The following is a 25,206-nucleotide window of genomic DNA, read 5'->3' as shown; positions in this document are numbered from 1 at the left end:
TTATTAAAGCACGTTTCAAATGAAACTTAGGGATCAAGTGTTTTTACTGTTAAGACCTTTCTTTTATTTTCTCACAGAAGGGGTCGGAATAGGGGAAGATGAAGAGCTTACCAGACTGTCAGAGGCTGTGAGTAATATCATAAGAGGCAGTGGTTCTATCCAAGGCTCTAATATAGACAAAACTCAGCTCTCAAAATGGATTGCAAGCTCTGTGTCAATTAAGCTCATAGTGTACAGGGGTGCAACTCAATATTTGGGAGGTTTTCTTAATGTTTTGTACACTCAATGTATATTTCCAGACTATAAGAATGGAATATTACTGTGAAAATTATGAAAATGCCCTTTTAGTGTAAGAACTGTTTGAAAAGATCGTCTGAAATTTCAGCCTGTTTTGGTGGGATGTAGTTTTGGTGACATCACCAGGCAGTAAATGAGTTATCAAATTAATGTTTATTGGTTGCATACACATATTTAGCAGATGTTATTGCGGGTGTAGCAAAATGCTTGTGTTCCTAGCTCCAACAGTGCAACTGACAATGCACAACAATACACACAAATCTAAAAGTAATATAATGGAATTAAGAAATATATTGTAACGGTCGTCGTATGAAGGAGAGGATTGACAGTTGCCTCTGACTGAGAACCATACCAGGCCAAACACAGAAATAGCAAATCATAGAAAAACTAACGTAGACAACCCACCCAACTCACACCCTGACCATACTAAAACAAAGACATAACAAAAGAACTAAGGTCAGAACGTGACAGTACCCCCTCCCAAAGGTGCGGACTCCGGCCGCAAAACCTGAACATATAGGGGAGGGTCTGGATGGGTGGGTGTCCGTCCGCGGTGGCGGATCTGGCACGGGACGTGGACCCCACTCCACCATAGTCCTTGTCCGCCTCTTAGCCCGCCTCCGTGGCCTCTTCAGAGCGGCGAGCGACCCTCGCCGCCGACCTCGGACCTCGAACCCTAGCAACGGGTCCCGAATGGAAGGGCGATTCCGGCAGCACCGAACAGGCGGAAGTGAAGGGCGATTCCGGCAGCTCCTGGCTGACGGACAGCTCTGACAGCTCTGGCAGCTCCTGACTGACGAGCGGCTCTGGCAGCTCCTGGCTGACGGACAGCTCTGGCAGCTCCTGACTGACAGGCGGCTCTGGCAGCTCCTGACTGACGGGCGGCTCTGGCAGCTCTTGACTGACGAGCGACTCTGGCAGCTCCTGGCTGACGGACGGCTCTGGCAGCTCCTGGCTGACGGACGGCTCTGGCAGCTCCTGGCTGACGGACAGCTCTGGCAGCTCCTGACTGACGGACGGCTCTGGCAGCTCCTGACTGACGGACAACTCTGGCAGCTGACGGACGGTTCTGGCAGCTCCTGACTGACGGACGGCTCTGGCAGCTCCTGACTGACGGACGGCTCTGGCAGCTCCTGACTGACGGACAACTCTGGCAGCTGACGGACGGTTCTGGCAGCTCCTGACTGACAGACGGCTCAGGACAGACGGGCGACTCTGGCAGCTCGGGACAGACGGGCGACTCTGGCAGCTCGGGACAGACGGGCGACTCTGGCAGCTCGGGACAGACGGGCGACTCTGGCAGCTCGGGACAGACGGGCGACTCTGGCAGCTCGGGACAGACGGGCGACTCTGGCAGCTCGGGACAGACGGGCGACTCTGGCAGCTCAGGACTGGAGGGAGACTCTTGCAGCGCTGGGCAAGAGGAAGACACTGGCAGCGCTGGACAGGCGGGAGCACGTGTAGGGAGGAGACGGAGAGACAGCCTGGTGCGGGGGGCTGCCACCGGAGGGCTGGTGCGTGGAGGTGGCACCAGATAGACCGGACCGTGAAGGCACACTGGAGGTCTCGATGACCGAGCCTGCCCAACCCTACCTGGCTGAATGCTCCCCGTAGCCAGGCCAGTGCGGCGAGGTGGAATAGCCCGCACTGGGCTGTGCTGGCGAACCGGGGAGACCATGGGTAAGGCTGGTGCCATGTACCCCGACCCTAGGAGACGCACTGGTGACCAGATGCGCTGAGCCGGCTTCATGGCACCTGGCTCGATGCCCACTCCAGCCCGGCTGATACGAGGCGCTGCTATGTATCGCACTGGGCTATGCTTGCGCACCAGGGACAACGTGCGCCTCATGGCATAACACGGTGCCGGTCCCTCTCTCTCCACGGCATGGGGAGTTGGCTCAGGTCTCCTACCTGACTTAGCCACACTCCCCGTGTGCCCCCACCCCAATACATTTTTGGGGCTGCCTCTCGGGCTTCCAGCCGTGCTGCCGTGCTGCCTCCTCATAACGCCGCCTCTCGGCTTTCGCTGCCTCCAGCTCTGCCTTGGGGCGGTAATATTCTCCCGGCTGTACCCAGGGTCCCTTGCCATCCAAGATCTCCTCCCAAGTCCAGGAGTCTTGAACCCGCTGCTCCTGGGTACCACGCTGCTTGATCCGGTTGTGGTGGGTGTTACTGTAACGGTCGTCATATGAAGGAGAGGACCAAATCGCAGCGTTGTAAGTGTTCATCTTGATTTTTAATATGAATAGTGAACATTGAAACAAAAACAATAAAACGACAAACGAACAGTCCTGAACGATGAAATAAAACACAGAACAGAAAATAATCACCCACGAAACACAATAGAAAACAGGCTCCCTAAATATGGTTCTCAATCAGGGACAACGATTGACAGCTGCCTCTGATTGAGAACCATACCAGGCCAAACACAGAAATTTCAAATCATAGAAAAACTAACATAGACAACCCACCCAACTCACGCCCTGACCATACTAAAACAAAGACATAACAAAAGAACTAAGGCCAGAACGTGACATATATATATACCATACCAGCCAAAAGATTGGACACCTACTCATTCCAGAATTGTTCTTTATTTTTACTATTTTCTACATTGTAGAATAATAGTGAAGTCAACTCTGAAATAACACATGGAATCATATAGTTTCCAAAAAAGTGTTGAATCAAAATATATTTTATATTTCAGATTCTTTGAAGCAGCCACCCTTTGCCTTGATGACAGCTTTGCACACTCATACATATACAGTTGAAGTCAGAAGTTAACATACACCTTAGCCAAATACATTTAAACTCAGTTTTTCACAATTCCTGACATTTAATCAGAGTAAAAATTCCCTGTCTTTGGTCAGTTAGGATCACCACTTTATTTTAAGAATGTGAGATGTTAGAATAATCGTAGAGAGAATGATTTATTTCAGCTTTTATTTATTTCATCACATTCTCAGTGGGTCAGAAGTTTACATACACTCAATTAGTATTTGGTAGCATTGGCTTTAAATGATTTAACTTGGGTCAAACGTTTTGTGTAGCCTTCCACAAGCTTCCCACAATAAGTTGGGTGAATTTTGGCCCATTCCTCCTGACAGAGCTGGTGTAACTGAGTCAGGTTTGTAGGCCTCCTTGGTCGCACACACTTTTTCAGTTCTGCCCACACATTTTCTATTGGTTTGAGGTCAGGGCTTTGTGATGGCCACTCCAATAACTTGACTTTGTTGTCCTTAAGCCATTTCGCCATAACTTTGGGGTCATTGTCCATTTAGAAGACCCATTTGTGACCAAACTGATGTCTTGAGATGTTGCTTCAATACATCCACATAATTTTCCTTTCTCATGATGCTAGTGCACCATTCCCTCCTGCAGCAAAGCACCCCCACAACATAATGGTGCCACCCCTGTGCTTCACGGTTGGGATGGTGTTCTTCCTCTTGCAAGCCCCCCCACCCATTTTCCTCCAAACATAACGATGGGCATTATGGCCAAACAGTTCTATTTTTGTTTCATCAGGCCAGAGGACATTCTCCAAAAAGTACAATCTTTGTCCCCAAGTGCAGTTGTAAACAATAGTCTGGCTTTTTTATGGCGGTTTTGGAGCAGTGGCTTCTTCCTTGCTGAGCGGCCTTTCAGGTTATGTCGTTTTACTGTGGATTTAGATACTTTTGTACCTGTTTCCTCCAGTATCTTCACAAGGTAATTTGCTGTTGTTCTGGGATGAGTAACCTGGAGGTAGCCGGCTAGTGACAGTGACTAAGTTCAGGGCAGAGTACTGGGTGAATGCCGGCTAGTGATAGCTATTTAACAGTCTGATTGCCTTAAGATCTAAGCTGTTTTTTCTTTCTCTCTGTCACAGCTTTGATGCACCTATACTGACTTCACCTTCTGGATAATAATGGGATGAACAGGCCATTGATGATCGTCTTGGCCTTCCTGTGACACCAGGTGCTGTAGATGTCCTGATGGGCAGGCAGTGTGCTCCCGGTGATGCGTTGCGCTGACCTCACCACCCTCTGGAGAGACTTGCGGATTCCGACGGTACAATTGCCGTACCAGGCGGTGATACAGCCCGACAGGATGCTCTCAATGGTGCATCTGTAAAAGTTTGTGAGGGTCTTAGGGGCCAAGCCAAATACTTCAGCCTCCTGAGATTGAAGGGGCGCTGTTGCGCATTCACCACACTGTGTAGGTGGGTGGACCATCTCAGATTGTCAGTGATGTGTATGCCGATTAACATATTTTTTGACCATTTTAATTGAAAACATTCAGAGTAAGGTACTTAACAGGATTATTAGGGAAATAGTTCTTCTTGCAAAGCATGTAAACATTTTAAACAAACTCTTATATTGACTTGACTATCCACAATAATCAAATGATTGTGTGCATGTAACTGTGCTCATTGACACTCCTATTCCTTCCCGAGCACAGGTCTGAGAGGCTGTCAGTCTGCTGGGGGGTCTGGCTGTTCCTCGGATACCATCTGACTGCTCACATCACTGAACTTTATGCTGCTTCATTGGCGTCTAGTTTTGGTGCCAGGTTTTGTGCCATTTCGGTATCAGTGCAAAGTGTATCATAGGCAATACTGTAAGATGGGAGTGGCCCCTAACCCTTGAAGCAGCAAGTGGGAAATAGAGCAAGTGGATTTGTGTTCAAATGGGGATGGGAGGAGGGGGAAGAGGGGCCCATTTGAAAGCTTAAGGTTTTGGAAGGTTTTGATGGTCTGCTTTGTTTTCAGTCTCCCCCTTAGGAGATGAACTGTCAGCTCACATAGCAATGATGGGCTCCAGCAGGGACGGTGCAGAGAAGAGGAGAGATGAGGGGGAGACCACAATATGAGTCTACATTATAGCATTGTAGCAACACTACATACTACTGTGCATACTATCGTATCACATCAGGCAATGACATGGGGTGGCAGGTGTCCTAGTGGTTAGAGTGTTGGGCCAGTAACAGAAAGTTTGCTGGGTTTGAATCCTTGAGCTGACAAAGTAAAAATCTGTCGTCATGATCAAGGCAGTTAACCCAATGTTCCCCTGGCACCTAAGATGTGGATATTGATTTGAGGCTGCTGCACCTTTCCCTACTTGGCATTTGTCACACATACCTAAAACTCTGGTCCTGATGTATGGCCACCTCTGACAGCATCATATTATTAAGGTCAGTAATATATTCAGCATGCAACATTTTCACAAAAACAAGAAAAGCATTCAAATAAAATAATTTACCTTTGAAGAACTTCAGATGTTTTCAATGAGGAGACTCTCAGTTAGATAGCAAATGTTCAGTTTTTCCAAAAAGATTATTTGTGTAGGAGAAATCGCTCCGTTTTGTTCATCACGTTTGGCTACGAAAAAAACCTGTATCCAGGAGTGTAATTATAGCCGCAAGCTCATTAGCATAACGCAACGTTAACTATTCATGAAAATCGCAAATGAAATGAAATAAATATATTAGCTCTCAAGCTTAGCCTTTTGTTAACAACACTGTCATCTCAGATTTTCAAAATATGCTTTTGAACCATAGCTAAACAAGCATTTGTGTAAGAGTATTGATAGCTAGCATAGCATTAAGCCTAGCATTCAGCATGCAACATTTTCACAAAAACAAGAAAAGCATTCAAATAAAATCATTTACCTTTGAAGAACTTTGGATGTTTTCAATGACTCTAACTCTTAGTTAGATAGCAAATGTTAATATTTTCCCAAAAGATTATTTGTGTAGACGAAATAGCTCCGTTTTGTTCATCATGTTTGGCTAAGAAAAAGACCGGAAAATGCAGTCGCTTACAACGGCAAACTTTTTTCCAAATTAGCTCCATAATATCGACAGAAACATGGCAAACGTTGTTTAGAATCAATCCTCAAGGTGTTTTTCACATATCTATTCGATAATCTATCAGTGGTGGCAGTTGGCTTCTCATCAGAAGCAAACGGACAAATACTGCAGCTGGAGATTACGCAATAATTGCGACAGAGGACACCAAGTGACCACCTGGTAGATATAGTCTCTTATGGTCAATCTTCCAATGATATGCCTACAAATACGTCACAATGCTGCAGACACCTTGGGGAAAACGTGGAAAACGTAATCTGAATCCTAGCTCATTCACAGCCATATAAGGAGTCATTGGCATGAGGCGATTTCAAGAAATGCGGCACTGTGGCACTCACAGACAATATATTTGCAGTTTTGGAAACGTCATGTCGAGCATCTTTTCATGACAAAATATCTTGTTTAAAACGGGAACGTTTTTCATCCAAAAATTAAAATAGCGCCCCCTATATCCAAGAAGTTAACACAGCGCGCATCCAACCCGGAAGCCAGCCGCACCAATGTGTCAGAGGAAACACCGTGCACCTGGCATCCTTGGTTAACGCGCACTGCGCCCGACCCGCCACAGGAGTCGATGGTGCGCGATGAGACAATGATATCCCTACCGGCAAAACCCTCCCTAACCCGGACGACGCTAGGCCAATTGTGCATCGCCCCACGGAACTCCCGGTCGCGGCCAGTTACGACAGAGCCTGGGCGCGAACCCAGAGTCTCTGGTGGCACAGCTGGCGCTGCAGTAGAGCGCCCTTAACCACTGCGCGACCTGGGAGGTCCATTGCCTGTTTTCTTAATGGGTCAGCGGTCAAACGACCACCCCTCATCACGAACACACCTTTCTAATCGACCTAGCCCGGATATCCTGGAAGGATATTGACCTCATTCTGTCAGTAGAGCATGCCTGGTTGTTCTTTAAAAGTTCTTTCCTCACCATCTTAAGAAGCATGCCCCATTCCATTTTTTTTAACCAGGAACAGATATAGTCCTTGGTTCATTCCAGACCTGACTGGCCTTGACCAGCACAAAAACATACTGTGGCGTATTGCATTAGCATTGAACAGCCCCTGCGATATGCAACTTTTCAGGGAAGTTAGGAACCAATATACACAGGCAGTTAGGAAAGCAAAGGCTAGAAATTTGCATCCTGTAACACAAACTCCAAAAAGTGTTGGGACACTGTAAAGTCCATGGAGAATAAGACCACCTCCTCCCAGCTGGCCACTGCACTAAGGCTAGGAAACACTGTCACCACCGATAGATCCATGATAACTGAGAATTTCAATAAGCATTTTTCTAAGGCTGGCCATGCTTTCCACCTGGCTACCCCTACCCCAGTCAATAGCCCTGCACCCCCCACAGCAACTTGCCAAAGCCGCCCCCATTTATCCTTCACCCAAATCCAGATAGCTGTTGTTCTGAAAGAGTTGCAAAATCTGGACCCCTACAAATCAGCTGGGCTTGACAATCTGGACCCTCTCTTTCTAAAATTATCCAATTGTTGCAAATCCTATTACTAGTCTGTTCAACCTCTCTTTCATATTGTCTGAGATCCCCAAAGATTGGAAAGTTGCCGCGGTCATCCCCCTCTTTAAAGGGGGAGACACTCTAGACACAAACTGTTACAGACTACCTATCCTACCTTTCTAAAGTCTTCGAAAGCCAAGTTAACAAACAGATCACCGACCATTTCGAATCCCACCGAATCCCACCGCTCTGCAATCTGGTTTCCGAGCTGGCCACGCTCAAGATCCTAAACGCTATCATTAACCGCCATCGATAAAAGACAATACTGTGCAGCTGTATTCAATGACCTGGCCAAGGCTTTCAACTCTGTCAATCACCACACTCTTATCGGCAGACTCAACAGCCTTGGTTTCTCAAATAACTGCCTCACCTGGTTCACCAACCTCTTCTCAGTCAGAGTTCAGTGTGTCAAATCGGAGGGCCTGTTGTCCAGACCTCTGGCAGGCTCTATGGGGGTGCCACAGGATTTAATTCTCGGGCCAACTCTTTTCTCTGTATACGTCAATGATGTCGCTCTTGCTGCTGGTGATTCTCTGATCCACCTCTACGCAGACGACACCATTCTGTATACTTATGGCCCTTCTTTGGAAACTATGTTAACTAACCTCCAGACGAGCTTCAATGCCATACAACTCTCCTTCCGTGGCCTCCAACTGTTCTTAAATGCTAGTAAAACTAAATGCATGCTCTTCAACCGATTGCTGCCCGCACCTGCCCGCCTGTCCAGCATCACTACTCTGGACGGTTCTGACTTAGAATATGTGGACAACTACAAATACCTAGGTGTCTGGTTAGACTGTCAACTCTCCTTCCAGACTCACATTAAGCATCTCCAATCCAAAATTAAATCTAGAATCGGCTTCCTATTTCACAACAAAGCATCTTTCACTCATACTGCTAAACATACCCTCTTTAAACTGACTATCCTACCATTCCTTCACTTCGGCGATGTCATTTACGAAATAGCTTCCAATAGCTTCCAATGCCATCCATTTTGTCACCAAAGCCCCATATACTACCCACCACTGGGACCTGTATGGGACCTGGGACCTGTATGCTCTCGATGGCTGGCCCTCACTACATATTTGTTGCCAAACCCACTGGCTCTACGTCATCTATGAGTCTCTGCTAGGTAAAGCCTTATCTCAACTCACTGGTCACTATAGCACCACCCACATGTAGCACGTGCTCCAGCAGGTATATTTCTCTGGTCACCCCCAAAGCCAATTCCTCCTTTGGCCACCTTTCCTTCCAATTCTCTGCTGCCAATGACTGGAACGAATTGTAAAAATCACTGAAAAGCTGGAGACTCATATCTCCCTCACTAATTTTAAGCATAAGCTGTCAGAGCAGCTCACAGATCATTGCACCTGTACATTGCCCATCTGCAAATAGCCCATTCAACTACCTCATCCCCATATTGTTATTTTTTTATTTTGCTCCATTGCACCCCATTATCTCTACTTGCACATTCATCTTCTGCACATCTATCACTCCAGTGTTTAATTTTGGTGGTTCTTTTCTGTTTAGTGTTGTGTTGCACCTTACAGGACTGTTCGTTGGTTGTTTATTGTTTTGTTTTCAGTGTTCATTAAAATATTTAAAATATGAACACTTACCACGCTGCACAACTTGCAGACTTGTTTACGTGTTGCTGTGCGTTTTGTTGCCAACCTACTTTGCTACCTGACAACTTTATGGTTTTTACTTTTTAATTACCGTTTATATTTTTGTTTTTTCCCTCAACTTTTTCACTCCACTTTATCTGGACATGGTTCGTCAGGACCTCCAACAGCCGAAGCTAAGTAGTAACATTAACATGATGCCTTCTAATTGCAGTCGCTGTACTCATAATATACAGGAGAACGATCGCCTTACGGTGAGGATAGCTGTGCTACAAGCCCAGCTTCAGACACAATCGTTAGGCAAGGGTAATTTCAGTGTAGGAAAGGATGAAACAGCGTCTGTGCCACCAGTAAGTACAGATAGTAACGTTAGTATAAATCCCCTCGCACGGTCCCCGCAGCTGGACAAATTTCTCACGGTTTCTGGAAGGAAATGCTGTAGGAATGTTCAACCGGTGTCGCTCATTCAGCCGACATAAACTTTCAACCGGGTTTCCCCATTAAGCAGCGAGTTGGAATCAGAGGCAGAGCCTTCTCTTGTCTCTATTCCTCCCGTTACGGGGTCTGAGACACCGAAGCTTCCCACCATTAGCTCTGACAAATTGAAAACTTTAGTCATTGGCGACTCCATTACCCGCAGTATTAGACTTAAAACGAATCATCCAGCGATCATACACTGTTTACCAGGGGGCAGGGCTATGGACGTTAAGGCTAATCTGAAGATGGTGCTGGCTAAAGCTAAAACTGGCGAGTGTAGAGAGTATAGAGATATTGTTATCCACGTTGGCACCAACGATGTTAGGATGAAACAGTCAGAGATCCCCAAGCGCAACATAGCTTCAGCTTGTAAATCAGCTAGAAAGATGTGTCGGCATCGAGTAATTGTCTCTGGCCCCCTCCCAGTTAGGGGGAGTGATGAGCTCTACAGCAGAGTCTCACAACTCAATCGCTGGTTGAAAACTGTGTTCTGCCCCTCCCAAAAGATAGAATTTGTAGATAATTGGCCCTCTTTCTGGGACTCACCCACAAACAGGACCAAGCCTGACCTGATGAGGAGTGACGGACTCTATCCTAGCTGAAGGGATGCTCTCATCTTATCTACCAACATAGACAGGGCTCTAACTCCTCTAGCTCCACAATGAAATAGGGTGCAGGCCAGGCAGCAGGCTGTTAGCCAGCCTGCCAGCATAGTGGAGTCTGCCACTAGCACAGTCAGTGTAGTCAGCTCAGCTATCCCCATTGAGACCGTGTCTGTGCCTTGACCTAGGTTGGGCAAAACTAAACATGGCGGTGTTCGCCTTAGAAATCTCAATAGGATAAAGACCTCCTCCATTCCTGTCATTACTGAAGGAGATCATGATACCTCACATCTCAAAATAGGGCTACTTAATATTAGATCCCTTACTTCAAAGGCAATTATAGTCAATTAACTAATCACTGATCATAATCTTGATGTGATTAGCCTGACTGAAACATGGCTTAAGCCTGAAGAATTTACTGTGTTAAATGAGGCCTCACCTCCTGGCTACATTAGTGACCATATCCCCCGTGCATCCCGCAAAGGCGGAGGTGTTGCTAACATTTACCATAGCAAATGTCAATTTACCAACATCTTTTGAGCTCCTAGTCATGAAATCTATGCAGCCTACTCAATCACTTTTTATAGCTACTGTTTACAGGCCTCCTGGGCCATATACAGCATTCCTCATTGAGTTCCCTGAATTCCTATCGGACCTTGTAGTCATAGCAGATAATATTCTAATCTTTGGTGACTTTAATATTCACATGGAAAAGTCTACAGACCCACTCCAAAAGGCTTTCGGAGCCATCATCGACTCAATGGGTTTTGTCCAACATGTCTCTGGACCCACTCACTGTCACAGTGAGTTTTGTCCCATGGAATAAATGTGGATCTTAATGTTTTTCTATCGGACCACCATTTTATTACGTTTGCAATTGCAACAAATAATCTGCTCAGACCCCAACCAAGGAACATCAAAAGACGTGCTATAAATTCACGGACAACACAAAGATTCCTTGATGTCCTTCCAGATTCCCTCCGTCTACACAAGGACGCCAGAGGACATAAATCAGTTAACCACCTAACTGAGGAACTCAATTTAACCTTGCGCAATACCCTAGATGCAGTTGCACCCCTAAAAACTAAAAACATTTCTCATAAGAAACTAGCTCCCTGGTACACAGAAAATACCCGAGCTCTGAAGCAAGCTTCCAGAAAATTGGAATGGAAATGGCGCACACCAAACTGGAAGTCTTCCGACTAGCTTGGAAAGACAGTACCGTGCACTACCGAAGAGCCCTTACTGCTGCTCGATCATCCTATTTTTCTAACTCAATTGAGGAAAATAAGAACAATCCGAAATTCCTTTTTGATACTGTCGCAAAGCTAACTAAAAAGCAGCATTCCCCAAGAGAGGATGGCTTTCACTTCAGCAGTGATACATTCATGAACTTCTTTGAGGAAAAGATAATGATTATTAGAAAGCAAATTACAGACTCCTCTTTAAATCTGCATATTCCTTCAAAGCTCAGTTCTCCTGAGTCTGCACAACTCTGCCAGGACCTAGGATCAAGAGAGACGCTCAAGTGTTTTAGTACTATATCTCCTGACACAATGATGAAAATAATCATGGCCTCTAAACCTTCAAGCTGCATACTGGACCCTATTCCAACTAAACTACTGAAAGAGCTGCTTCCTGTGCTTGGCCCTCCTATGTTGAACATAATAAACGGCTCTCTATCCACCGGATGTGTACCAAACTCACTAAAAGTGGCAGTAATAAAGCCTCTCTTGAAAAAGCCAAACCTTGACCCAGAAAATATAAAAAACTATCGGCTTATATCGAATCTTCCATTCCTCTCAACATTTTTAGAAAAGGCTGTTGCGGAGCAACTCACTGCCTTTCTGAAGACAAACAATGTATACGAAATGCTTCAGTCTGGTTTTAGACCCCATCATAGCACTGAGACTGCACTTGTGAAGGTGGTAAATGACCTTTTAATGGCATCAGACCGAGGCTCTGCATCTGTCCTCGTGCTCCTAGACCTTAGTGCTGCTTTTGATACCATCGATCACCACATTCTTTTGGAGAGATTGGAAAACCAAATTGGTCTACACGGATAAGTTCTGGCCTGGTTTAGATCTTATCTGTCGGAAAGATATCAGTTTGTCTCTGTGAATGGTTTGTCCTCTGACAAATCAACTGTAAATTTCGGTGTTCCTCGAGGTTCCATTTTAGGACCACTATTGTTTTCACCATATATTTTACCTCTTGGTAAATTAATGTCGAATGTCATTCGAAAACATAATGTTAACTTTCACTGCTATGCGGATGACACACAGCTGTACATTTCAATGAAACATGGTGAAGCCCCAAAATTGCCCTCGCTGGAAGCCTGTGTTTCAGACATAAGGAAGTGGATGGCTGCAAACTTTCTACTTTTAAACTCGGACAAAACAGAGATGCTTGTTCTATGCTTTTGTCACTTCTAGGTTAGACTATTGCAATGCTCTACTTTCCGGCTACCCGGATAAAGCACTAAATAAACTTCAGTTAGTGCTAAATACGGCTGCTAGAATCCTGACTAGAACCAAAAAATGTGATCATATTACTCCAGTGCTAGCCTCCCTACACTGGCTTCCTGTCAAGGCAAGGGCTGATTTCAAGGTTTTACTGCTAACCTACAAAGCATTACATGGGCTTGCTCCTACCTATCTCTCTGATTTGGTCCTGCCGTACATACCTACACGTACGCTACGGTCACAAGACGCAGGCCTCCTAATTGTCCCTAGAATTTCTAAGCAAACTGCTGGAGGCAGGGCTTTCTCCTATAGAGCTCCATTTTTATGGAATGGTCTGCCTACCCATGTAAGAGACGCAAACTCGGTCTCAACCTTTAAGTCTTTACTGAAGACTCATCTCTTCAGTGGGTCATATGATTGAGTGTAGTCTGGCCCAGGAGTGGGAAGATGAACGGAAAGGCTCTGGAGCAACGAACCGCCCTTGCTGTCTCTGCCTGGCCGGTTCCCCTCTTTCCACTGAGATTCTCTGCCTCTAACCCTATTACAGGGGCTGAGTCACTGGCTTACTGGGGCTCTTTCATACCGTCCCTAGGAGGGGTACGTCACTTGAGTGGGTTGAGTCACTGATGTGATCTTCCTGTCTGGGTTGGCATCCCCCCTTGGGTTGTGCCGTGGCGGAGATCTTTGTGGGCTATACTCGGCCTTGTCTCAGGATGGTAAGTTGGTGGTTGAAGATATCCCTCTAGTGGTGTGGGGGCTGTGCTTTGGCAAAGTGGGTGGGGTTATATCCTTCCTGTTTGGCCCTGTCCGGGGGTGTTCTCGGATGGGGCCACAGTGTCTCCTGACCCCTGATGTCTCAGCCTCCAGTATTTATGCTGCAGTAGTTTATGTGTCGGGGGACTAGGGTCAGTTTGTTATGTCTGGAGTACTTCTCCTGTCTTATTCGGTGTCCTGTGTGAATTTAAGTGTGCTCTCTCTAATTCTCTCTTTCTCTCTTTCTTTCTCTCGGAGGACCTGAGCCCTAGGACCATGCCTCAGGACTACCTGACATGATGACTCCTTGCTGTCCCCAGTCCACCTGGTCGTGCTGCTGCTCCAGTTTCGACTGTTCTGCCTTATTATTATTGGACCATGCTGGTCATTTATGAACATTTGAACATCTTGGCCATGTTCTGTTATAATCTCCACCCAGCACAGCCAGAAGAAGACTGGCCACCCCACATAGCCTGGTTCCTCTCTAGGTTTCTTCCTAGGTTTTGGCCTTTCCAGGGAGTTTTTCCTAGCCACCGTGCTTCTACACCTGCATTGCTTGCTGTTTGGGGTTTTAGGCTGGGTTTCTGTACAGCACTTTGAAATATCAGCTGATGTACGAAGGGCTATACAAATAAATTTGATTTGATTTTGATTAATTTCTAAATTGTAATTACTTCGCCACTACGGCCTATTTATTGCCTTAACTCCCTATTCTTACCTCATTTGCACACACACTGTATATAGATTTCTTCTATTGTGTTATTGACTGTACAGTTCTTTATTCCATGTGTATCTCTGTGTTGTTGTTTGTGTCGCACTGCTTTGCTTTATCTTGGCCAGGTCGCAGTTGTAAATCAGAACTTGTTCTCAACTGGGCTTCCTGGTTAAATAAAGGTGAATAAATAAATAAATAAATACACAGCTGGAATGCTGATTTAAGCTGTTTACATGTCCTAATAATTAGAAAGAATTCACAGAAAACCAGGTGTTTTAATCGGCGTATGCTTACTTCGACTATGGCCTGACATCATTTTAAGATAAGCAGAGTAAAGTGTTTACATAATTAATGCCATTCTCAGCCTTCTGACATAGTCAGTTTAATGTTGAATCATTAGTGTGCTTGTTAACATACTAACTAACAGGCCTGTGGTGCTAATCTTGTATGCTGTCTGTCTGTGTGATTATTACTGTAGCAGGGTCTGGACTGGAGGTTAACTCTGATGGGACACAGTCACTGTCGGAGTAAGAATAGTTGTCAAATAGAACATACGACATTGTTACTCATAATAATTTGCTTATACTGTAGGTTCCTAAGTGAGGGGAGCTGCGTTCAGCGAGAGGAGGTAAAACTGTAACAGAGGGTGAAGCCCTGGGTGATGTGTGGGCTGGTCAGATGGTTACAGATGTGTTGATGTGGCTGAATAGCCAAGAGGGAGCACCAAGACAGGCAGTCAGACTTCAACCAATGATTTTTTGTCTGCTTGTTAATGTGCTTCAGGGGACACATGGAACAAATGGACCAGTGCATGATGACATTTTGTCAATAACAGTTTGTTCTGCTCTCGATTAGATTCAGGAGGCTCATTTGGAGTGTCACAGTTATTATATTTATTGTTTCATTCACTGTGTACTCTTGTTTGTCTTTGTACTTTCTAGGTTAAACATTAGCACACAACATAATCTTCTGCTCTTGCTGACTAGTGTTGGAGCTGAAACAGCACTTTGAGCTTGCCCCATCCTGTGTTTGCTTGTATTCTGTCATGTAGTCGGCTTTCCTTCTGGATTTGTTCTGACTGCACAGCACAGACTGCACCCCGTTGCTAACTTCCTTGGGCAGCATCATCATCGACCAGCAGAGGTGCTGTGGGACTGAGTGTCACCACCTGCTGGAACTGGGGGAATCTTGAAACATCCACACTGCTTATGGATGCTCAACTAAGCAGTGGACAATCACACGCACATGTCACACGTACAAATCTCCCCACAGTAGGCCGGGGTCCAATATGCTTGTCACCGGCTGGGACTGGGGGGGTTTGACAGGATCAAAATAAATATGAAAGGAGCAAAGCCCAGTTAAAACATTACAGAAAAAAATGTAGTCTTCTGAACACCTAACCCTGGGAAAGTTGTATTTTTCGGCAGGACAATTTAGACTAATTGTAATGCCTAAGACACACCAGAAGGGCTTTCCAAGAGGTGTTGAGTGTTCCTGAATGGTCTAGTCAGTCCTGACTTAAATCTGCCTGAAAATCAGGTTTAAATATTGCTGTCCATCAATGATTTCCAACCACATTTACTGAGCTTGAGCAGTTTTGACAAAAACAATGGATATATTTTGCCCTAAGAGTTTTGTAGAATCTTTCTAAAAAAGGATTCACAGCTGTATTGGTGCTTCCACCAATGATTAACTCTAGGATGTGAAGACATACACAATCAATACAATGCCTTCATAAAGCATTCATACCACTTCACTGATTTCACATTTGGTTGTGTTATAGCCTGAATTTAAATAGACATTTTTGCACATTTATTGATAATGAAATACAAAAATATATAATTTACATAAGTATTCACACCCTTATGTCAATATATATTAGAATCGGCAAGCGGTACCAGAGCGCCAAGTCTAGGTCCAAGAGGCTTCTAAACAGCTTCTACCCCCAAGCCATAAGACTCCTGAACATCTAATCAAATGGCTACCCAGACTATTTGCATTGCCCCCCCTCACTTTAATAATTTTACCTACATGTACCTCAGCAACCGGTGCCCCGCACATTGACTCTGTACCGGTACCCCCCTGTATATAGTCTCCACATTGACTCTGTACCGGTACCCCCCTGTATATAGTCTCCACATTGACTCTGTACCGGTACCCCCCTGTATATAGTCTCCACATTGACTCTGTACTGGTACCCCCCTGTATATAGTCTCCACATTGACTCTGTACCGGTACCCCCTGTATATAGTCTCCACATTGACTCTGTACCGGTACCCCCCTGTATATAGTCTCCACATTGACTCTGTACCGGTACCCCTGTATATAGTCTCCACATTGACTCTGTACCGGTACCCCCTGTATATAGTCTCCACATTGACTCTGTACCGGTACCCCCTGTATATAGTCTCCACATTGACTCTGTACCGGTACCCCTGTATATAGTCTCCACATTGACTCTGTACCGGTACCCCCTGTATATAGTCTCCACATTGACTCTGTACCGGTACCCCCTGTATATAGTCTCCACATTGACTCTGTACCGGTACCCCCTGTATATAGTCTCCACATTGACTCTGTACTGGTACCCCCTGTATATAGTCTCCACATTGACTCTGTACCGGTACCCCCTGTATATAGTCTCCACATTGACTCTGTACCGGTACCCCCCTGTATATAGTCTCCACATTGACTCTGTACCGGTACCCCCCTGTATATAGTCTCCACATTGACTCTGTACTGGTACCCCCCTGTATATAGTCTCGCTGTTGTTTTTTTACTGCTGCTCTTTAATTACTTGTTACTTTTATTTCTTATTCTTATCTCAAATCAAATCAAATCAAATTTATTTATATAGCCCTTCGTACATCAGCTGATATCTCAAAGTGCTGTACAGAAACCCAGCCTAAAACCCCAAACAGCAAACAATGCAGGTGTAAAAGCACGGTGGCTAGGAAAAACTCCCTAGAAAGGCCAAAACCTAGGAAGAAACCTAGAGAGGAACCAGGCTATGTGGGGTGGCCAGTCCTCTTCTGGCTGTGCCGGGTAGAGATTATAACAGAACATGACCAAGATGTTCAAATGTTCATAAATGACCAGCATGGTCGAATAATAATAAGGCAGAACAGTTGAAACTGGAGCAGCAGCACAGTCAGGTGGACTGGGGACAGCAAGGAGTCATCATGTCAGGTAGTCCTGGGGCACGGTCCTAGGGCTCAGGTCCTCCGAGAGAGAGAAAGAAAGAGAGAATTAGAGAGAGCATATGTGGGGTGGCCAGTCCTCTTCTGGCTGTGCCGGGTGGAGATTATAACAGAACGTGGCCAAGATGTTCAAATGTTCATAAATGACCAGCATGGTTGAATAATAGTAAGGCAGAACAGTTGAAACTGGAGCAGCAGCATGGCCAGGTGGACTGGGGACAGCAAGGAGTCATCATGTCAGGTAGTCCTGGGACATGGTCCTAGGGCCCAGGCCAGTTGAAACTGGAGCAGCAGCATGGCCAGGTGGACTGGGGACAGCAAGGAGTCATCATGTCAGGTAGTCCTGGGGCATGGTCCTAGGGCTCAGGTCCTCCGAGAGAGAGAAAGAAAGAGAGAAGGAGAGAATTAGAGAACGCACACTTAGATTCACACAGGACACCGAATAGGACAGGAGAAGTACTCCAGATATAACAAACTGACCCTAGCCCCGACACATAAACTAATGCAGCATAAATACTGGAGGCTGAGACAGGAGGGGTCAGGAGACACTGTGGCCCCATCCGAGGACACCCCCGGACAGGGCCAAACAGGAAGGATATAACCCCACCCACTTTGCCAAAGCACAGCCCCCACACCACTAGAGGGATATCTTCAACCACCAACTTACCATCCTGAGACAAGGCCGAGTATAGCCCACAAAGATCTCCGCCACAGCTCAACCCAAGGGGGGGGCGCCAACCCAGACAGGCCGACCACAACAGTGAATCAACCCACCCAGGTGACGCACCCCCCCCCAGGGACGGCATGAGAGAGCCCCAGTAAGCCAGTGACTCAACCCCCTCTGTGTTCTTTTTTAACTGAATTGTTGGTTAGGGGCTCGTAAGTAAGCATTTCACTGTAAGGTCTAACTACACATGTTGTATTAGGCGCGTGTGACTAATAAGCGATTCCAGCTGTGAGTCTTTCTGGGTAAGTCTCTATTAGCATTGCACACCTGGATAGTGCAATATTTGTCCATTATTCTTTTCACAATTATTCAGGCTCTGTCAAATTTGTTGTTGATCACTGCTAGACAACCATTTTCCAATCTTGCCATAGATTTTCAAGCAGATTTAATTTGAAACTGTAACTCGGCCATTCAGGAACATTCTCTGTCTTCTTGGTAAATAATTCCGGTGTAGATTTGACCTTGTGTTTTAGGTTAATGTCCTGCTGAAAGGTAAATTAGTCTCCCTGTGTCTGGTGGAAAGCAGACTGAACCAGATTTTCCTCTAGGATTTTGCCTGCTCCATTCCATGTATTTTTTATCCTGAAAAACTCCCCAGTCCTTAGAGATTACAAGCATACCCACAATATGATGCACCCACCACTATTCTTGAAAATATGGAGAGTGGTACTCAGTAATGTGTTGTATTGGATTTGCCCCCAAACATAACACTTGGCCACATTTTCTGCAGTATACTTTAGTGCCTTGTTGCAAACATGATGCATATTTTGGAATATTTTTATTCTGTACAGGCTTCCTACTTTTCACTCTGTCAATTAGGTTAGTATTGTGGAGTAACTACAATGTTGTTGACCCGTTCTCAGTTTTGTCTTATCATGGCCATTAAAACTTTGTAACTGTTTTAAAGTCACCATTGGCCTCATGGTGAAAACCCTGAACGATTTCCTTCCTCTCTGTCAACTGAGTTAGGATGGACACCTGTAGCTTTGTAGTGACGGGGAGTGTTGATACATCATCCAAAGTGTAATTTATGACTTCACCATGCTCAAAAGGATATTCCCTGTCTTCTTTTTAAAATTGTTTCATCAGTCTACCAATAGGTGCCCATCTTTGCGAGGTATTGGAAAACCACCTGGTCTTGAATCTGTGTTTGAAATTCACTGCTTGACTAATGGACTTTACAGATCATTGTATGTATGGGGTATGAGATAATCATAAAAAAATCATGTTAAACACTATTGCAATCAGAGTGTCCAGGCAACTTGTTATGTGACTTGTTAAGCACATTTTTACTCCTGAACTTATTTAGGTTTGTCATAACAAAAGGTTTGAATACTTATTGACTCAAGACATTTCAGCTTTTCATTTTTTAGTAATATGTAAAATGTTAAAAAAAGAACATAATTCTACATTGACATTATGGGGTTTTGTGTGTTCAGGCTGTAACACAACAAAATGTGAAAAAGGTAAAGGAGTTTCAATTTCTGAAGGCAATGAACAGTTTGGAAAAATTGGGCAAATTGTTATTCATAAAAAAACTGTCTTTGTTATGTAACTACTGTGTATAAAAGTACCATGTATGTCAAATGTGTGTAAAATGTACCTTACCATTCAAAAATGTGGATACACCTACTCATTCAAGGGTGTTTCTTTATCCTCTTAAGGATCTGAGCTTTTTTTTTTAAATTTTCTCCTAAAATTACATACCCAAATCTAACTGCCTGTAGCTCAGGACCTGAAGCAAGGATATGCATATTCTTGATACCATTTGAAAGGAAACACTTTGAAGTTTTTGGAAATGTGATAATATAACACATTAGATCTGGTTAAAGATAACACAAAGAAAAACATGTTTTTTTTGTTTTGTTTTTTGTACCATTATCTTTGAAATGCAAGAGAAAGGCCAAAATGTATTAGGCCAGCACAGGCGCAATTTAGATTTTGGACACTAGATGGTAGCAGTGTATGTGCAAGGCTTAGACTGTTCCAATGAACCATTGCACACATGTTCAAAATGTTGTATCAAGACTGCTCAAATGTGCCTAATTGGTTTATTAATACATTTTCAAGTACATACTTGTGCACTCTCCTCAAACAATAGCATGGTATTCTTTCACTGTAATAGCTACTGTCAATTGGACAGTGCAGTTAGATGAACTAGAATTAAAGCTTTCTGCCCATGTAAGATATGTCTTGGGATTTTTTTTGTTACTTACAACCTCATGCTAATCACATTAGCTCAACCGTCCCGCTGACACCGATCCCATAGAGGATATTTTTACAAATTTTTACATTGTAGAATAATAGTGAAGACATCACAACTATGAAATAACACATATGGAATCATGTAGTTACCAAAAAAGTGTTAAACAAATCAAAATATATTTTATATTGAGATTCTTCGAAGTAGCCACATGTTGCCTTGGTGACAGCCATGCACACTCTTGGCATTCTTTCAACCAGATTCACCTGGAATGCTTTTCCAACAGTCTTGAAGGAGTTCCTACATATGCTGAGCACTTGTTTTTCTTCACTCTGCGGTCCAACTCATCCCAAACCATCTCAATTGGGTTGAGGTTGGGTGATTGTGGAGGCCAGATCATCTGATACACCACTCCATCACTCTTCTTCTTGGTCAAATAGCACTTACACAGCTTGGATGTGTGTTCGGTCATTGTCCTGTTGGAAAAAAAATGATAGTCCCACTAAGCGCAAACCAGATGGGATGGCGTATCTCTGCAGAATGCTGTGGTAGCCATCCTGGTTAAGTGTGCCTTGAATTCTAAATAAATCACAGTGTCACCAGCAAATCACCTCCACACCATCACACCTCCTCCTCCATGCTTCTTGGTGGGAACTACACATGCAGAGATCATCCACTCACTTACTCTGCGTCTCACAAAGACACGACGGTTGAAACCAAAACATTTCTAATTTGGACTCATCAGACCAAAGGACAGATTTTTACCAGTCTAATGTCCATTGCTGGTGTTTCTTGGCCCAAGCAAATCTCTTCTTATTGATCGTTGCTTTGCAGTAATTCAACCACGAAGGCCTGATTCACACAGCCTCCTCTGAACAGTTGATGTTGAGATGTGTCTGTTACCTGAATTCTGTGAAGCATTTGTTTGGGCTGCAATTTCTGATGCTGTTAACTCGAATGAACTTATCCTCTGTAGCAGAGGTAACTCTGGGTCTTCCTTTCCAGTGGCGATCCTCATGAGAGCCAGTTTCATCATTGCGCTTGATGGTTTTTGCGACTGCACTTACAAAGTTATTGACAGTTACTGCATTGACTGATCTTCATGTCTTAATTAAAGTAATGATGGACTGTCATTTCTCTTTTCTTATTTGAGCTGTTCTTGCCATAGTATGGACTTGGTCTTTTACCAAATAGGGCTTTCTTCTGTATACCACCCCTACAGTATCTTGTCACAACACAACTGATTGCCTCATAGAAATTCCACAAATTAACATTTAACAAGGCACACCTGTTAATTGAAATGCATTCCAGGTGACTATCTCATGAAGCTGGTTGAGAGAATACCAAGAGTGTGCAAAGCTGACATCAAGGCAAAGGGTGGCTACTTGAAGAATCTTAAATATATCATATATTTAGGATTTGTTTAACAATTGACATGACATGATTCCATGTGTCATTTCATAGTTTTGATGTCTTCACTATTATTCAACAATGAAGGAAATAGTACAAATAAATCAACTTTGACTGGTACTTTATATGTAACAAAAAAAACTGTAAAACAAAAGAGTAAAATAACTAATTTACTAGCAACTGTACTGTACGTATTGTGTATTTCCTGTGTCAGTATGTCCTCATATTTATGTGTGCAGTCTTCCCTCTGTATCATCTCTCACTCTGTATCACTCCTTCTTTGTCTCTCTTCTCTCTCTATCACTCCCTCAGTGTCTCTCTCCCCTCTTGGTGTGTCTCTCTCCCCTCTGTCTCTTTGTGTCACTCCCTCAGTGTCTCTCTCCCCTCTGTCTCTTTGTGTCACTCCCTCTGTGTCTCTCTCCCCTCTGTCTCTTTGTGTCACTCCCTCAGTGTCTCTCTCCCCTCTTGATGTGTCTCTCTCCCCTCTGTCTCTTTGTATCACTCCCTCAGTGTCTCTCTCCCCTCTCCCTCGTTGTATCACTCCCTCAGTGTCTCTCTCCCCTCTGTCTCTTTGTATCACTCCCTTAGTGTCTCTCTCCCCTCTTGATGTGTCTCTCTCCCCTCTGTCTCTTTGTATCACTCCCTCAGTGTCTCTCTCCCCTCTCCCTCGTTGTATCACTCCCTCAGTGTCTCTCTCCCCTCTGTCTCTTTGTGTCACTCCCTCTGTGTCTCTCTCCCCTCTGTCTCTTTGTATCACTCCCTCAGTGTCTCTCTCCCCTCTTGATGTGTCTCTCTCCCCTCTGTCTCTTTGTGTCACTCCCTCTGTGTCTCTCTCCCCTCTGTCTCTTTGTGTCACTCCCTCAGTGTCTCTCTACCCTCTTGATGTGTCTCTCTCCCCTCTGTCTCTTTGTATCACTCCCTCAGTGTCTCTCTCCCCTCTCCCTCGTTGTATCACTCCCTCAGTGTCTCTCTCCCCTCTTGACGTGTCTCTCTCCCCTCTGTCTCTTTGTATCACTCCCTCTGTGTCTCTCTCCCCTCTCCCTCGTTGTATCACTCCCTCAGTGTCTCTCTCCCCTCTTGATGTGTCTCTCTCCCCTCTGTCTCGTTGTATCACTCCCTCAGTGTCTCTCTCCCCTCTTGATGTGTCTCTCTCCCCTCTGTCTCTTTGTATCACTCCCTCAGTGTCTCTCTCCCCTCTTGGTGTGTATTTTCATCTGTCTCTCTCTTCCCGATTGGGGTGTTGTTTATGGACTTTTATAATTTATAACTGAACAGAGTGGATTTAATTTCAGTGCGGAGGCTCGTCAGCAGGGCGCCTTGCTGCAATCAGGAGAATCAGCGATCTGCGATCGTAGTTGAATGGAAAGTGTTATCACTGGCCACAAACGGACACTGTTTCCCCTCTAACTATTCCCCAGACACTCCCAGACCCCATATCTTCTATTTCATTCAACTGCTCTGATTACCCTCCCTCTTCCTCTCCTCTCCTCTTCTCCACTACTGGGGCTCACTCCCTCTCAACTCCGATCTTTACTCCTCATTTGTCACCCCTGTTACTGTTGAGATTTGTATATGGAGCTGAACCATGGGAAAACAGCATCAGTGTTTACAGTATGCCACTGTATAATTTATTCACATTATCAGTTACCAATCATTTATTTTGTCTGATCCTTCTTCCTGCTCTTGTTATCTGTGCCTCTCCATCCTCGCTGGTCTCGTGTTCTTCCTGTGTTAAGACTAGCATAATATCATTAGATCAGTGCAGCCATCTGTGTTCAAAGCTGATCTGTAGACCCACTGTAATGCACTGGATAGATCCTGCACCATCACATGACTGTAGAAACACACATACTAACATACCATGCACCTATTGTAAAAACACTACTGCAACAACACCTCACTGCATCGCTTCAATTTTGGTTTGAGTGGTGGTGACATATTGATTCACGAACAACGCAAGCTATAGGCCTGGACAACCAGTGCATGCAAATGTAATCCATGCATCACTAGATTATTTTAAAACTCTATTTAAAGTAAGAGGTTTATAAAAAAGTGGGTTGACAGTGTTGTCATTGTAAGAAATTGTGACTTTTGCTTACAGTTATTTTACTTTGGCCATTGACCTTGTTGTCTTTATTGCTGGTGCGTGGGAAGCAAACGATAGCTCACCTTCACACACATTCTGTCCACTCACCTGTTTCTTACTCTCCGTCTACCTGTCCTCCCACCACATCTTTCCTCAGGCCTTGAGCTGTGTGTGACCCTTCCCTCTTATGAAGGACACTCTGGCCATGAATCTACATTTGTCTGTCTGTCTGACTGGTGCTCCTGTGTTGTGTTGACATTGTTTAAACGTACCTCAGTGGAGGTCTTAGTGGCAGGTAGTATAGAGACGGCCACTTTCTGGCTATCATAGTAAAGAGTAATGATATTTAAACACTGGACCATTAATGGGGCCTGCCTGACCTTTGAAGAGAGAAAGGAGAGTTTAAAGTACACAGTTTAATGAATCTGGTGACTGACTTATTTTAAACTGGGTTACGGCTACTACTGCTCACTGTAAGAAATATTATGCCAGAGCGTTACAGTAATTGTGCAGTATGGGGTGAGGCTACATTCAGTCACCTTTCAAGGTTAGAGCGAGGTAGCCTTCACAATGTTTGAATGGTTCAGCATAATAGCATAAATATTGATAGACTGTAGCATTCAGAAACACTGGACACACATCATGGCTTCTCTCAAACGCTAGTATTGTATTTCATACCAGCTTACCGGATCCTCTCAATGATGGCAACCTATATTATAAATATTGACCTACTTGAATGGTTATACATTAACCAAGGCTATTGAGGTTAGATAGTCTATCTGATGTTACTCCTTGTCTTGTGGATGGGCTTGACCAGGACTGATGCAGGGATAATGTAGTTGCCTACATACTACATACTGTACACTGTACTTTCGTGTTCCACTAATATCCCAGTACACATAGCAGGTGCAGCCATACTGGATTTATACATACATGGTGAGACCTGGTCCAGGACAGGTTATGGTCTGCTACCCTAGGTTGCCCCGGGCTCTTTGATGTGGGTCCTGTGGCTCTGTGCTGCTGACACATACATGGTGAGACCTGGTCCAGGACAGGCTATGGTCTGCTACCCTAGGTTGCCCCAGGCTCTTTGATGTGGGCCCTGTGGCCCTGTGCTGCTGACACATACATGGTGAGACCTGGTCCAGGACAGGCTATGGTCTGCTACCCTAGGTTGCCCCAGGCTCTTTGATGTGGGCCCTGTGGCCCTGTGCTACTGACACATAGATGCCCTCTGACCAGAGGAGCAGCCAGCTGTCTGTCACAGACAGATGAAGG

The sequence above is a fragment of the Oncorhynchus nerka genome, linkage group LG22, assembly GCF_034236695.1.
Source record: "Oncorhynchus nerka isolate Pitt River linkage group LG22, Oner_Uvic_2.0, whole genome shotgun sequence".
In the NCBI taxonomy this organism is placed as follows: domain Eukaryota; kingdom Metazoa; phylum Chordata; class Actinopteri; order Salmoniformes; family Salmonidae; genus Oncorhynchus; species Oncorhynchus nerka.
This window is presented reverse-complemented; position numbering follows the sequence as displayed.